Raw genomic sequence first — 11,333 nt, 5'->3', positions numbered from 1 at the left:
CCTAGACTTTTTCTTTTTGCTTAGGAGACGTGTACTGACTTATTTTATCATTCTTAAGTGTTCTATGATGCTTATTAGCAAAATGTTCTAGGACACTTGAAATCAGACAGTGGTTAAGAGCACTTTCAGCTACTCTGGAGTACTGGTGTTTGAATTCCATCTACAGTTCTAAGAAATTCCACGCATTCTTTTGAGTTCCTGAGGCATTTTAATTCTTAGGTGAATTAAACATTTTACTAATAGCTTTATACACTTCTTTTCCACTCCTGAACTACTCGTATATTTTTAAGCATTTATATAGCAACATTCTATTTTATGTTACTAAAATTAATATTACCTTTCTTTAGCCAGTAAAACAAAATGCCACACATTTAGAGGCTTAAAGCAACAACAACTTATCCACTTTATTTTTAAAGTTAGCAATGCTTAAGTTATGACATTTAAGAATCTGCATTCTTGGCGGGGGGTAGAGATGCAGCTCACCAATAGCGAGCATATATGACTCTTGCACAGGGCCAGGAACTTAACACTTACTTGGACGGGCTAACAACTTTTTGTGGTGCAAGTTTTAGGGATGCGATGACATTATCTGACCTCCATGGGCACCATACTGTCAAGTGATGTGCTTACATGAGGATGGGCAACTCCTGAAACACATGAAAAATTTAAAAATAAGTACTTTGTAATGGTGTACATACTTATCAGGGCCTCAGGAGAACAACTATTTTTTTCTTTCTTGGCTTCAAGATATTTCCTGAAGTTCCTGGCTCAGATCTTCTTTCCACATCTGTAAGGCACATTGAATCCAGCTTCTGTTTCCATCATTGCCCACTCCTTTTTGTTGGAAAATCTCTGACTGTTTATAATTCTGTGACACATTTGTGTCCATCAATCTCACAGGAAGATGAATGACCCCCTCAATCTCAAGATGGTTAATAAATTCCCATTAGAAAAAAAATAAGTTTTATATAAGATAATGCATTTAGAGTCCAGCAATAAAGGCAAGAACATCAATTAGAGAAAATACTAGAGACATGTATTCGGTATTTAAGTAGACTGCATACTTACTCTGTCAGTTTGAGTAACACGTTAGAGAGTGTATTGAAATTTAATGAACATATCATTTTTATGTAATATATGACAATCATATTGAGTTCTATTTTAAAACAGAGAGATCATGTACTGTTAAAATAAATTTTTGTGCCTTACAATGTCTATAATCTCTGCTACACATTTTTTCTATTAGTTCTTATGAACTACAATCAACCAACTAATATATGTGTAATAGAGATGTAAAATATATAATACTTTAATTTCAAATTCTAGATATTAAGCTTTTAGTTACTTTATCAAAGGTGTTAGATGTACTATGCAATATGAGAAAAATATTCACTATTAAAATGAACATGTTTATGTAATAATAACAAGTAAATGTATTAAACAGAAAATAATGAAAGTTTCTTGTTTAAACTATAGGTTGGTAAATTGAGCACATATATCTTTTAATAAAATTCATGTGTTGAGAAAGAATATTAATTCTATAATTAGAGATGGTTTGCTTAAAGGTTAGCAATGAACTGTCCCACACATGAATAAAAATTAAATAAACAAGGTCAAGTCCACTCTAAAACCTGCGGTCTATTTTCTGCCAAGCTACAATGCTTGCTCTTCTGAATGACAGCTCACGCCAGAAACCCCAGACAGGTTCCTAGCCTAACTTCATGTGAGAGGCTTCACACAGCAACTGATAGAAGCGGAGGCAGAGACCCACAGAGAAACTATAGAAAGAGATGGGGGAATCCTATGAATGAGAGGGAGAAATAATGGAAGAAGCTAGAAAGGCCCATAGGGGCCCACAGAGACTGAATAGGCACAGAGAGCACAGATGGGATGGACCTAGGCCCTCTCCACATATTTAAACTGTAGGACCTCTAACAGGAGGAACAGGAACTGTCTCTGACTCTGTTGTTCAACTTCGGATGCTTTTCCCCTAACTATGCTATTTTGCTCAACAATAATGGGAGAAGATGTGCCTAGTCCCACTGTAACTTGATATACCAAGAACCCACCTTACAGAACAGTAGTGTTATTATTGTTATGTAGACATGTCCAGATGTTTCTAAATACAGTTCGAGTTCATATTTTTTACTCCGCAACATTATGCTGTGTGTTAGATTCAATTTTCTGCTGATTTAATCAGGCACATTGCTGGTGTTGCCTCCTATGATATCTCTAGCACTCAGAGTAATAGTGAGAGGGACTGCGCATTGATCCATCTCATAAATAAATCATTGGGGTTGGCAAGGATGATATCTTTGGACTTTACATACCACGACAAATAAGGCTAAGAAAATTATCTTGGAAGACCCTACCCTAATGATGGAACATATATTTAGAGATGTGCCTGCCTACTTCAACTGCAGCTAATCACAGAGAGTACATGACTCTGATGATGCTTTAATGTGTGTGCATTATGCTTATATTATCAATACAAAAGCACCTCTATTTTATACAAATTTACTTGTATTTCCTTTTTTCTTTTTTCAGGTTTCAGAATAAATATTTAGATATTTTGATATTGTAATTTTTAAAATTACATTAATATTTTACAGTTTAGTTGTTGTCCCCTCCTGTTCTGTCCTCTAATAGTTAGTTCCTCATCCCATTCCTCCACCCCCATGTCTCCAAGAGGATGTCCCTCTTCCTGCCAGGCAGGCCTCCCCAATCCTGGAGCCTCAAGTTTCTCCCACTGTATTTCTCCCACTGAGGACAGACCAAGCAGTCCTCATTATATGTGTATCAGGGGCTTTGGACCAGCTCGAGTATACTGCCTGGTTGGTGACTCCATGTCTGAGAGATCTCAGGGGTCCAGGTTAGTTGAGATTGCCAGTCTTCCTCTAGGTATTTCTTAAAGAGTGCTACCTTTCAGTTTTTATACTAAACTCTATTTTTGTAGTTCTTCTGTATAATATACATTTGATAAAACTAATACATTAAGACAACAAAAATCTCATTTATTAATTCCTGAACTTCTTAAACTAGCAACATAAATTTTACCACAAAATAATGTTAATGTGAATTATATATAAAATACACATTTAAGTGTTAATTTCACTTTCCTAAGGAAACTTAAAAAACATAGCAGTTGTGCTTAGAGGTATGGCTTAGTAGTTAAGGGCTATTTCTGTTTTTCTTAAACGTGAGTTCAGTCCCCCAAGCTGGACGACTCACAACTAGCTACCTGCTCTTCCAGTCCCCAGGAATCTGATGTCCCTATGCATACATACACAGACACATACACAGTTTTATAATTATTTACATATAAAACTTATTCAGGGGTTGGGGATTTAACTCAGCGGTAGAGCGCTTGCCTAGTAAGCGCAAGGCCCTGGGTTCGGTCCCCAGCTCCGGAAAAAAAATTTATTCAGTAATTATTAAGATACTAATTTCATTATTAATATAAGAAGGACCATCCAACTAATTTTACCTCATGCATTTGGGTGGAGGCAATATGAGAACGGCATATTGCTTATCTTTCCCATCGTGACTATGGAGCAGAGTAAACACAGGAAATGCCCCTTAATCCCCAGTACCATAACATATATTGCTCTCATGCAACTGCATAAGAAGAAGAGGCGTATCAACCAACCAGATACCCCAAAGCTCCCAGGGACTAAACCACCAATCAAAGAGTACACACGAAGTGACCCATGGTTCCAGCTGCATGTGTAGCAGAGGATGGCCTTGTCAGGCATCAGTGGAAGGAGAGGCCCTTGGCCCTGTGAAGGCTCGATGCCAAAGTGTAGGGAAATGCCAGGGCCGGGAGGCAGGGGGAGTGAATGGTTGGGGGAACACCCTCATAAAAGCAGGGGGAGGAGGGTTAGGGTGGCGGGATTCCAGAGGGGGAAACTGGGAAAGAGGATAATATTTGAAATGTAACTACAGAAAATATATAAAAAAAAAGATGGTAATTGTTTTGAAAGAAGCAAGAAATAATTTTGTTCTGAGTGTGCCAGAGAGCGTGTCTGCTCTGGCCAGTGGACAGGATTCTTTCTTGCTGCTGGAGGTAGTCAGCATTGCAATCATTTCCTTACAGAGGTGAACGAACAGAGTCACACTGAGCCATTGATAAACAGCTTTGTCATCTTCGCTTAAAATCCTACTTTTAATAGTTACTCATGCATGTGCACTCCGGAAAGAAAGGGAACAGAAGCTGGGATAGAGCTGTAAAGTTGCATATTCATCTAGCAAATTTCCTCCTCCTGAGGTCTCCAGAATCTTCCTAAACAGCACCACCTGTTGGGGACCAAGAGATGAAAGTGTGAGACTGTGAGAACCATTTCTCATTCAGAAAGCAACTTAACTTAAATCCAGCCATATCTTCTGCAAGCAGTCGAGACCAACATGAACGGGCAGACACTGTCCTCTGTTTCACACTATTAATTGGAAGCGAAAGGAACACAAATACTGATAACACTTCGTAGTGTGTTGCCCATTGGTTTATGTATTAAATAGTTATCAGTTTCTTATAATAATAAAGAAGCTTCCCTTCTGGGGTTAAACAAGAGATTTTTATGGGGACAGTATGTTTTAAAAAACATTTTAACTCTTACAGAAATTGCTGTTTTAATGAAGTGAGAGCATCTAGTTTCCAAGGATACAAGAGAGAGAGGGGAATGGAACACAGAACTATAATTAACTTCATGTTTATTTGCTTAAATTAACGTGTAAAACTCACTTCTTTCTCAGAATGGAGTCATTGGAACTATCATTAGACTGCAGTTAAGATCCTATCATTACAGAAATAATAAGAAACACACACCGAAATCTGCTTGTCTCGTCAATTTAGGCATAATTTTGTGGTGGAGGCTGAAGTTATTTTGGGATGCACTCAATAATCCATACGACATAGTATCTCCATACATTTGAAAATACATGTGATATACCTGGCTATTTTGAACAAATGCTGATGATAAATGTAGTAATTTATGTATGATTCACATATTATATCAATTAATTTAATTTTACAAATTCAATCGTGTCATAGAAAGTGACCTATTATATCTGTGTCCCCACCACCTGCAGTCCTCAAAAATGGTCTGCTGGCTTCTCTGGCAGCTCTTTTGTGTACTGCTGCTTTAAATCCCTTTGCCTTTCTGTTCTCCAGATGCATTCTCTCTCATTCTTAAGCTTGTGTCATTTCTTATCCACCATAGTTTATTTGATACACAGTCATTCTTGATGAGTCACAGACACAATGAAACGTGTAAATCTTTATGATCCTTTTAGCTGAGACTAAAAAGTCATGTCATGTAAGTATGAATATTTAATATTACAGGTATATAATAACACTTGGACCATGACGCTATAAAATAAAAACATGGTTATAGGCCAGAAAGTGACGTTTTATTTGTGAAGTAATGCAATCCAGTGTACTTATTAGTGAGCGAGGCTTAGGAGGTAAATATTTGGAGAAAAGAAGAAAAAATGAGTTTTGGATCAAAAGTCTTTGTAGAGGAACAAAGAAAAGAAAGGAAGAAAGAAAGGAAGAAAGAAAGAAAGAAAGAAAGAAAGGAAGGAAGGAAGAAGGAGAAGACAAGAAGAGCGGAGTGTGCAAGCTGGCAAATGATGAATTCATGCCATTACGGTTTTCGCATCTGTGAAATACTCTTTGTGGGCTGCTGTGCTTGAACACTTGTTCTCCAGCTGGATACGCTGTGCTCAGATGCTGTGCAACCTCCAGGAGATGGAGACTCACAGAGGATGTGGGTCATTATAAGAGAACGGTATGTTGCTATAGCCATGGCTGATTCCATTTCAAACCTGAATCCTGCATTTACTGGTTCACTACAGGTATGAGATAGACTGTGTCATGGCCTCTCACCACCAGGGATAGAGCTCTATTCTGTCATGTATTCTCTGTCAGGATGGACTATATCCCTCCAAAAATGAGCCAAAAATAAACCTGTCCTTCCTACTAATTCTACCAGACATTTTGTTTCAAATGTATGAAAAATAAATACTGTACCATATTGAATGAAATGGAGAGTTAAAGGCAAGTAATTATAGTAATGTGAGAATTGATATTTCATAAAAACAGAACATGAGTCAGAGACAAAACTCGGCTGTGCTGTATTAGAGGTTAGTCTGAGCTGCATAGAAAGTCTCTGGTTATAAATAAGTAAATAAATAAATAAATAAATAAATAAATAAATAAATAAATAAATAAATGAATGAATGAACCAAAAATATAACTTACAGGTCTGGAAGAAAATTTGGAAATTAAATTGCTCTTAGACGATTCTTGCTGTATAAGATGCTCAAAACATCAGTGAATTGTTTCATTATATAGAGATGCTCACTCAGCTCAGGAAATGAATGAAGCAAAGCATTCAGAACCCCCCGGATGCGAGGGCCCTTGCTTTCCAAGCACGTAGAAGCCTACTGAAAGCCACTATCAGAACAGCCAAATTATCCAGATGATACTCAGACCAGTTCAGCTGCCTGGAAAAGGCAGAGATCAGCCATACCATTTGGAAAATGTCAAGAGCAACTGATGTTTCTTGAGAAAACACTCCCCAACTCAAGATCAGTCTTCAGGCTGTGCATTGCGCTTCAGTTCTCCAGCTTTTGTGAGTCACCTGTGCTGAGGTGGACTTGGAAATGCATCTGTCTGAGTCATTTCCGCTTTATTGTTCACTAAACTAGAGGTCAGTGATGTATATACTTTGACCTCCTGTTGGTTATCTGGAGAGAATAGATAGATTCACATCTTCACAGGAACCACGTAACAAACAAAACTAGGAATGGATTGTTAGACATGCAGGAGGGGAATGGTCTCATTGATACATGCTTCCGAGCAGGAAGTGGCTCTAAGAAATAATGAGAAGAAACTGCGGGGATACTTCTAAATGTGGGTTCATTTGGGCTTGTGGAGAAATCTAGTATTTCCCTGAACAAGCAATTTCAGATGCTCATAGATAATTACATTGTAAGGGATCCCGGTCAGAAATTACTGAATGAAATATTTCAGGGATCAGGGAACTTTGTAAGTTTAGTGAGAAAACACAATGCATGGAACTGAAGTTATCCACAGTCCACACATAAAGGAGAACCAGGATGCTCGTTTTGAGTCTTTTCATGATCAAAATAAAACTTGGAACAACTTCCTCATCCAAAAGGCTTCTTAAGGAGCCTGTAGAACCTACTTGGGAACCCATAGCCCATGTAAGTTTACAACAATGATGATGGCTCAGGATGTGGCAGTCCTAGCTCCATCTTCTAACGTTTGCTCACTTTCATGGAGGACTTAAACACTGTGTGACATCTTTAGCCAAAAGAAAATAGAAGGCTTAGAATGAAATACCTTTTTAATTAAATTGATTTCTCTCTGTGTTTCTGTCTCTGTCTCTGTCTCTCTCTGTCTCTGTCTCTCTGTCTCTCTCTGTCTCTGTCTCTCTCTGTCTCTGTCTCTCTCTCTCTCTCTCTCTTGTGTGTGTGTGTGTGTGTGTGTGTGTGTATTCACAACAAGTAAGGTCAAGTGTGCAAAACAGAGGTTATCATTTGATAAGTTGGTTCTTTCTTTCTATCATGTAATATGTGTCCAAAGAACCAAATTCATGTGAGACTTGGAGGCAACTGCCTTCACACAATCAAACATCTCATCATACCCCAAAGGCAATATTCTTAAAAAAATATTTACTGCTCTATTTCTTTCTTCTTTATGTACCATAGAAGAAGATTCTGAATCTCATGGGAATTTTTTCTCAATTCATGTGTGAGTATATATGTATGTTTGTGAGATATATATATATATATATATATATATATGCATTTACACAGACACACACAAAAACACACACACCTTGGGTATAGTACTTAGTACTTAGGAATTATTTGCCTATTGTTCAGATACTTATATAATTTAAGATTCCTTCACTCAAGCATGGCAAAACGCAGCTATGATCCAGTCAGGTCAGGCTTGGAATACTTACAAAGTTTACTTGGGAAGTAAAGGGGGGGTGATCTGGAATTCATGGCCAGTCTGGACTATATCACAATTCCTGTATTAAAAAATAACACAAAGGGCATATTTTCAACTCTACGTTCTTGTGTTCCACTTCTTATGTGCACTACCTATTAAACCTCTGTATACTTTGTATACTGCCTGGCTAGCAACCTCTTGTAATATTCCTGTCTCAGTTTCTCCAGTGCTGAGATTTTGGCCACATGCTCGCAATGCCTAGCACTTAACTTGGGTTCTAAGGATCAAAACTCGGGGCCTCATGCTTGAAAAGCAAGTACTTTACAGAGTGATCTATCCCCCCCCCCCATTCTTGCTAATTCTAATGCAATGTGTGCCAATCTCTACAAAGGAGATTTATAGAAAATTGGCTCAAAGTGAAAGCTCTTCTAAGAAATCAAATTAACAAACATAAGAAGTTTCTAGAAAACAGTCATATTGAACAAATAATAGATTGAGCAAGCATAAAATAGTAATTAAAATAACAGCCACAATTACCGTTAATTTGAGTAAAACATGGAAGCACATTAATTAATAGGAACAATTAGTAGACAAAGGACAAGTCAAAAGTCACCCTTAGTGCAGGTAACTGTCAGGTGAGGCATACCTTGATCCCATCACTGTCTCTCAAATTGGAGGTTGAAGACACATACTTAAGGTCATTCTGCAATTTTTAGGAAAGAACCAGAAATAAGTGAAATCTTATGATTAGAAAGCCTTCCACGCAGAAAAATATATAATAATGATAATAAGTCTCTCTTTTTCTAGAACATTTCTCCAGTAAGTGCATGCTGTCATTATCAAAATTATTTGTTCTCTCGTGATCATTATGGTAGGAGGAAGTCGTCACTTCTGCCACTCTTACCGATTGAAGAGAAAGGTCAAGTGAATTGTAGAGAGATTGACACGGACTCTGAAAATCAAAGCAACCACTTTTCAAATGCTTGATGTGCAGAGAATGGAAAATAAAAGTCTAAATAAGAAAAACGTTGTATCTCTGTTTTAATTCGAAATTCTCCCCCTTAATATACTAAAACTATTCATTACTGTTATTAAAACAAAGACCATAAAGCACTGAATTTGTTAATGTTTGGGTTTTATAAAGTATCATGCATGCCATAGTGATGCCACTGTGATTTCTAAAATTCTGGTTGCCTCCTACTGAGTTTCCCCTCATACTGACTTTCCTAATCTTTCTAAGTATCATTTCTCTTTGCAACCATGAATCAGTACAGTGAGAGTTCAATTACCTTCAGTGCCAATTTGCAATAAAAGCAATAATCTTTGTGAAAACATAACAAAACTAGGCAAAAGGATGAGTAAGGTCTTGGCTTGTGTAGAGGCTCAGATGTAGTTATTAATATATGTATAGGAGTTTCAAGCATTAATTTTATATGAAATGTGTCTTTATGCTTGAGATTTCTATACTTATACTAATAACTATATCTGAGTCTGTTTACAGCCAAATCCTTGCTCATGACTTTTTTGTCTAGTTTTGTTATATTTTCATCATTAAACAAGCATTTTTGCTTTGTAAACATTGACATGTGGCAGTTGAAAGAGGACAGAAGCAGGAATTTACAGAAGAAACACAGTTGAAAACATGAGAAATACCTGAACTACGGTTTTCAAGTCATTCCATTCCATTGTATTTTAACAGTATTTTTATAGGAATCAAATAAAAGTAAATCATAGAAATATCAACTAAATATCATTTGCCAAGTTTGGTTATTTCTTGACACTTAGAACTCAGGGAAAAAGGGTTTTTGTGTTTCTACTGTTGTTGTTGCTTTGTTTTGTTTTGTTTTGTTTTGTGTTTTTGAGTCACACTGGAGCACTACTGCCAAGCGGGATGACCTGAAATTAATTCCCCATATCATACAAGTAGAAAAAAAATTCCTGCAAGATGTTCACAATGATGCTGTGATGTGTGTACAAAAATAAGTAAATAGACACTGAGAAATACCTGAACTAAATTTTAAAACACTCAGATAAAAACACAAATAAAGATATTCTTACAGCCTATTCTACAGAAAACTCATTGGCAAAATACATTGGAGAAAATGTTAGAACACTTTGAAAAAGATGTGTCATTGTGTAAAAATGTATTACCACAAAATGATTTACTTGTATATTCAAAAACAGACCAATATTTAGCACTTCAAAGAGGCAAAATGCATAGTAGTACAAAATACACAATATTGTATATATCTTGACTAAAGAGTACCCGGGACAGAAATTCAAATAAACGCATAAGAAAAGATTTTCAATGTTACAGCAATAGTGTGGAGATTGGATGTATAGAGAGGTATAAGTCTGTTATTGTAAGTATTATTTCCAGACAAAAGGATTGGTAAAATATATTTTTAAAATAATATTTCAATTAAAAATGTTAAATACTCACCTTGATACTGAATGAAATACAAAGAGAGTCTGAAGAAATTAGAAGGTAAGTTAACCTTATCTTTGTCTCTTTCACATAAAATGGTAGGTTATTTTTAAATTGATGTCTTAAATTTTGCTTTTAAGTCATATACATAATATAAAATGTAAATAAGTAAAACGAGAAATTAATAAATAAAAAGGTTAAAAGAGAAAGATAACTTGTATAGAAATGTAAAGCCATTTTCAGTCTTTGGAAGAACATGAAGGAAAGAGTAACCCTGCTTTTAATTGAAATAAAAGTACATAAAACCATGCATAAAACACAATAAGAACCGAATGGCAGAACATACAAATGAAACTCGTATTTGGATCATAATCATGTAAAAATGAAGAAAAAAAAGAGTTAAATTTGAAAACTACAGCTAACAAAGGAAAATGGAACTCTGTGGTGTGCAGGAAAATTATTCAACCAATATATGAAACATTTGGTGACCAAGTACCTGTGACTAAATGAAGTGTGGCAAAAAAAATTAATTTTGATGGGAATCAGTATATACAAAGAAAGATATTATCAAGATAACCATGGAAAAAGAGTATGTCAGAGTCTGCATCAAGGTAACTCATCAGTCTTGGGATAAAGTTACATACACTTAGGCCAACAAGAGCTTCCAGAGACTAAACCACTACTCAATGACTACACATGTACTGACCCATGGCTCCAGCTGCACATGTAGCAGAGGATGGACTTGTTGGGCACCAATGGGAGAAGAAGCTCTTGGTCCTGGCCAGGCTGGAGACCGCAGTGGAGGGTAATGTCAGGGTAGGGAAGTGGGAAAGGGGGTGGCTTGGGAGGGGAAAGACCCTTATAGAAGAATGGGAGGGGGAAGAGATAGGAGTTTATGGATGGGAAACTGAGAAAGGGAAT

Source organism: Rattus norvegicus, chromosome 4 (assembly GCF_021556685.1).
Source record: "Rattus norvegicus strain SHRSP/BbbUtx chromosome 4, alternate assembly SHRSP_T2T, whole genome shotgun sequence".
In the NCBI taxonomy this organism is placed as follows: Eukaryota; Metazoa; Chordata; class Mammalia; order Rodentia; family Muridae; genus Rattus; species Rattus norvegicus.
The sequence above is the reverse complement of the archived record's forward strand: the minus strand, read 5'-3'. Positions refer to the sequence as shown.